We start from the raw sequence: 6,103 nt of genomic DNA on the forward strand, positions 1-6,103 counted from the left end.
CATGCCTGGCTAATTTTTGATTTATTGTAGAGATGAGGTCTCGCCAAGTTGCCCGTGCGGGTCTGGAAACCACGGGCTCAGGCAATCCACTCACCTCAGCCTCCCAAGGCACAGGATTACAGGCTGAGCCACTGAGCCCAGCTGAGAAATTTTTAAATGGACAAGAATTCCTGAAAAAAAGCATTGTCTCATCACGTGTCCTTATACCTTGTGATTCCAGATATAATGTAATTACACCTAAGAAATTCTAAGTAATCTTTGAAAAGCAATTGCCAGAGAAGCTCAGATGCTGATAACACTGAAGCTTACCTCCAGAGAATTATCATCTCTTTGGGGTAGAATTAATTATTGCATAAATTTTAATTAGTAAACTCTCCTATTTTAAAAAATATATATTTTTGGTCCCCATGGTGGCTCACACCTATAATCGCAGTGCTTTAGGAGGCTGGGGCAGTAGAATTGCTTGAGGCCAAGAGTTTGAGACCAGCCTGGGCAAGACCCTGTCTCTACATTTTAAAAAATATTAACTAGACATGGTGGCACACACTTTGCAGTCCTAATTACTTGGGAGGCTGAGGCAAGACAATTGCTTGAGCCCAGGAATTCAATACTACAGTGAGCTCAGATCCCACCACTGCACTCCAGCCTGGGCAACAGAGCAAGATGCTGTCTCTTAAAAATTTTTTTTTAGCCAGGCTCGGTGGCTCAGCCTGTAATCCCGTGCTTTGGGAGGCCAAGGTGAGTGGATTGCCTGAGGCTGCGGGTTCGAGACCTGCCTGGGCGACTTGGTGAGACCTCATCTCTACAATAAATCAAAAAATTAGCCAGGCGTGGTAGCACACGCCTATAGTTCCAGCCACTTGGAAGGCTGAGGCAGAAGGATCACCAGAGCCCAAGAGGTCGAGGCTGCAGTGGCCGGGAGCGTGCCACTGCACTTCAGTCTGGGCAGCAGAGTGAGACTCCAACTCAAAAAAAAAAATTTTTTTTAATTGTAGTAAAATATACATAATATAAAAACTACCTCTTTAACTCTTTTTAAAAGTACAATCCTATAGCATTTTTTAATGTACACTCACATTGTTGTACAACCATCACACCATCCATTTCCAGAACTTTTTTCATCTTGTAAAACTGAAATTCTCTACCTATTCAACAATAACTCCCCACTTCCCCCTTACTCCCAGACTTGGCAACTGCCATTCTACTTTCTATCTCTATAAATTTGACTACTCTTAATACCTTGTTTGAGTGGAATTTTACAGTACAGTGTTTGTACAGTATTTGTCCTTTGTGTCTGGCTTATTTAACTTAGCATAATGTCTTCAAGATTCATAAATGTTGCAGCATGTGTTAGAATTTTCTTGCTTTAAGGCTAGATAATATTCCGTCATATGCATATGTCACTTTTTAAAACCCAATTCCCCTTCCATTTTTTCAAAAAGAAGAAAATGGAAAAAGATAAAGGGAAGAAGTACGCAAGTAAATATGGCATTCTAAGAAAATTAATTTCTATGTTTTAGAAAGAACAAGCCTTTCTCAAAATTAAAAATAAATGCATTTTGGAAAGATACATGTATTTTTTTTCTCTGTTATTAGACTGGTATTATGAAGAAGTCCTAATATCTTTTTATACATATAAATACAACTTCAAAAAAGCCTCCCCTGACTCTCCTTTGCCACCTTGGCTGGAGGTAACCTTTTTCTTCATTTAATTTACAAAATATTTCATCTGTACCCCTCTTTATACATACATTTTTTTAACCTAGTTTTGTAGATGTTTGTGCCTGTCTGATTTTCTATATTAGGCTGTAAATTTCTTGAGGGTAAGATCCATGTCTGCCATTTTTGTATTCCCAGAATGCCTTGCATCCTTACTATTTAATGACTTACTAATTGTTGCCTGAATTTACTACTTCACAAGAAAGAAAGAGTTCTGTATCCTGCTTTTTGTGTGTGTGTGAAATTTTTCAAACTTCAGTCATTCTTCCCACTAAGGCGATAGTTGATGCCACTGGAAAAGTTGTGACTAATAACATTTTGAAATGCCTAGCATTAAGGAACAGGAAGAAGTAATAGTTAATCAAGGGCAACAGAATGAAATAAACCGAGGGATAGAAGATTTTTAGGGGAAAAGAAGGGGTAGCTAAAAGTGTTATATATTGTGCAGGTCAAAGAGGATTAAAACCAGGAACAGTGAGTTCATTTGAACATTTCAGAAGAGTCATGAGAACAAAAGTCAGTTTACAAGGGGTTAAGGATGGGGGGTTAATTCACCTCTGTTGCAGGGTGCTTATACTCTCTCAAACATGGCAGTCTTCTCAGAGAAGAAAAAAGAGTGTTTTTAGAAAGGCAGCAAAGTGCAAGAGAAAAAATCCTTTGTAAGCTAGGAGAGGAATATTTACTACACGGAGGTTTTATTGTAATATAAATGACCTACATAAAGCAGACCCCCATTCAATGTCACTTGAACGTAAGTTGACCCTGTAAGACACTTAGTTTGTTTTCACAGTTATTTCTGATCTTTTTTTTATAGTAAACCCAATAATAAGGTGACTGAAAATCTATGCATATATTTAAGGGACTTAGCACTGGATGCCAGTAAAAACTCCAGTGTGACGGTAACAACCTGGACCAGGATGCCAGGCAGCATATCCACTAATTCAGATCTGCAGTTCACCCACAAACACATTTAATACCCGCTGCTACTTCTGTTTTTTCATTCTGTAAAAGGAGGATGCTCCCTTCAGATCTGTGTACTATTTGAGACTTAACCTATTGATAAGATGATGGGAACTTTTTTACGTCAGTGCCCTGGATAGAGCTACAGGCCCTAACCTCACCAACTTATACAGCAGTAGGGCCTCAGGGAAATTGGCACCTGGTCATTCACTGGAAAATGACTACCTGCTGTAACTCAGGTGTTAGAGAGGTGGGCTGCATTTATAATTATATTGTAGTATTGTCAAAAGATTTTCAATATTAGAGCAGGTGGATGAAAGACAAATATTATTTGATATGCTAAAAAACATACTATTGTAAAAGGAATGGTCTTCTTGAAAATTCTTCTAATGCACATGTAGTTCACTTTTCAAAGAAAATAATGCACAAGTACTTTATTCTTTAAACTTAGAATGTATACCTTGAACCCAGACTCACCAGGAATGAAATTAGCACTGTGTGTGTGTGTGTGTGTGTGTGTGTGTGTGTGTGTGTGTGTATGAGATTTATAGGTCATTTTTAATTTCCTTTACTTCTCCAATTTTCCTACTTTATTTGATTTTTATCTTTATATAACAAAAATGGGTTTCATTTTTGTATGTGATACTTAGTTTCCTATGTGGTGCCCATAGCTGTTTGATATCCTAGCATAGGTAGCAGGAGGAGCAGAAATCACTTCTGCTGTTTTATGGTGTTTAGGAGAAACACTTGTCTGTGTAAAATTTACTCAGAATAGTTGGGCTTTCCCTCTTGGTGCTTTATGTACTCGGGATGGTGATTCTATTTCTTAAGTGTGAACAGTTGTCTGTAGGAAAGCTTAGCGTGTGAAACATCTGCTATGTGAGGAAGTGGAATTGTAATAGAGTAAGGTTAAATGTGTTTGGAAGAAATGTGCTGAAATCACTAATGCCATAAAGTTTCCATATGTAGTCAGTGCACGTACATGGTATGTAGCAATGCTGTAAAATCAAAACCAAATGTTTTCAAAGGGAAGAAAAGCAATTCTTGAATGAGGTTTTTAAGGTTGCTATACATGTGTGCAGATTTTTCAAGAACACAAAACAGAAAGCCATTATATGGGTAAATTAAACCACAGTATGAAAACTAAGCAATTTGGGGCCTACTGCCCTGTATTGATAACATGTTTGTAGGTAAAAAATACATAACTTCTGATTCATTTGTAAGAAAATTGATCCATTTAAAATAACGTGTAATGAATAACTCTATGAGCCTGGGGCCATTTTCATTTCACAGGGCTGATATTTTAAAGGTCTAAAATGAAAAGTACTCTTTTTAAGTCTGAAGCAATGAACACAGTATTTCAAATATGCTGTTGAGACAAAGGACTTTATTGCTTCAAAACCAGTTACTTTCATCTTCGTTTGCATTTGGTGGAGGAGGAAATAAAGTAAGGAGAATAGTTTTTGCACAGGGTGTGTTCTAGGAGTATGAAAGCTTCTGGCCTCTTGGTATTTACATTTGAACAATCAGTCAGCATGTTGTCATTTATATGTATATATGTTTGTATTATATTCAGAAGTATTCTAAAAAGATATGCCCTTTTATCTAGCATAATTTGTTCCTAATGAGTTTTTAAATCCAGAATTTGAAGCCAATGAATAATGTTTAAACTTGGAATCCGATGGATCTGTGTGATATTGCAGAGAGTAATTAATTATTAGTGGAGCTAAGAATTTTTAATTGTGAATTTTGGGAACCAGACATTTGTAGCAAGTTAACTTATTTCTAATGTCTCTAGTTTTTCTTGTGTTTGAAGAAAAGGAGGATAGCATAGAGATTAAGAGGCCAGGCTCCAGAACCAGACTACCTAGGTTCCTAGTTTTGTGACTTTGAGCAAGTTCCTTAACCTGCCTGTGCCTCACTTTCACCTTACAGGGTTGTTATGAGAATTAAATGAGGTAATAATTTATGTAAAGCACTAGAGCAGCTGGTAATCTGAGTAAGTGCAAGGTTTTATTTTATTTACTTATTTATTTTCGCTGAATTACTTTAAAAGAACAACAGTGAAAAATGCTTGTGCAAATGCTCCCTTAAAGCCTAATTATGTTATATTTTAATTTCCTGGTTGGAAATATAATTTAAGTAAATATCCCCACAAAGTTAGACCTATAAAGATAAGAGATCAGAATATAAAATTCAGCAATCTATTCTTACAGACATATTTTTTCAGAATGACATTTAGAGCCACTAGTTTTATCTGTAACTGCTAGCATGATTTTGAAGAAATAACTCACAAATATATGAGTTAAGAAGCCTATTTGAAGTGAGTCAAAAATAACCATTGCAGCAACCAAATGAGGTAACATCATTGAAAATTTGAGTAGGAGTTCACAAGTTAAATGTTTTGGTTTGTTTTTCTTCTTCTTTTAATAAAGATTCAAGAAATCAAAAGTTTTCAGGATGCAATTTTTCAATTTTATAAAAAGTTAAATTTAATCAGCTCCTGTGGGCCACTCAGTGCATGTTTAAGACATGAAAATGTGAGCCGGGCTCTGTGGCTCAGCCTGTAATCCTGTGCCTTGGGAGACTGAGGTGAGTGAATTGCCTGAACCCACGGGTTTGAGACCCACCTGGGCAACTTGGCGAGACCTCATCTCTACAATAAATCAAAAAATTAGCCGGGCGTGTTAGTGCACACCTGTAATTCCAGCTACTTGGAAGGCTGAGGTGGAAGGATCGCCAGAGCCCGGCTGCGGTGGCCGGGAGTGACCGCTACACTCCAGTCTGGGTGACAGAGTGAGACTCCAACTCAAAAAAAAAAAGACATGAAAATTTTAAGATATTATCACATAATTCAGACCTTATAAACAGAGGACAGAATACAGAAACGGGGCTATCAATCAAGGGTAGGAAATGAGGGTGTGGGAAGGCTATCTGGAAGAAAAGACCTGATGGTAGGATTTGGAAACAAAGATGAGTTTCCCACATGTAGGAAAAGACTAAAGCCAGACTGTAGTGACTGAAGAGGACAAGCACCTGAGCATTTGTTTATTTAGCCAATAGTTGTTTATTGAGCACCTTCTAAAAGGCACTATTCTAGGCACTGGTACTACAATAAACAAAGCAGACAAGAATCTCTGCCCTCATGGAACTCACAGTCTAGAGAATATGTTCCTTATACTTTCAGCTAGACAGAAAGTTATGGGTTTATGGGAAGCATTTGGTTATTTTTAAAGTTTGTACCATATGAACCTGTTTATAAACTAACTTCTTTTTCAAGAATTGTTAAAGGTATGGAGAAAGAGAATAAATAGAGAAGCAGAAACTGCAAGGAGGATGGATCCTCTGTTAAAAGCTATTTTCTTTTTTCTTTTTTTTTTTTTGAGTTGGAGTCTCACTCTGTTGCCCAGACTGGAGTGCAGAA

At 37.2% G+C, this 6,103-nt stretch overlaps 1 protein-coding gene across 2 annotated transcripts in view; it reads left to right on the top strand.

Moving 5' to 3' along the window:
• Nucleotides 1-6,103, top strand: part of DISP1 (dispatched RND transporter family member 1) — a 223,957-nt gene that overhangs the window by 199,620 nt on the left and 18,234 nt on the right. The gene's annotated exons all lie outside the window — the stretch shown is intronic.

Source organism: Carlito syrichta, unplaced genomic scaffold, assembly GCF_000164805.1.
Source record: "Carlito syrichta isolate Samal-C Ts95f unplaced genomic scaffold, Tarsius_syrichta-2.0.1 Scaffold116229, whole genome shotgun sequence".
NCBI classification, from domain to species: domain Eukaryota; kingdom Metazoa; phylum Chordata; class Mammalia; order Primates; family Tarsiidae; genus Carlito; species Carlito syrichta.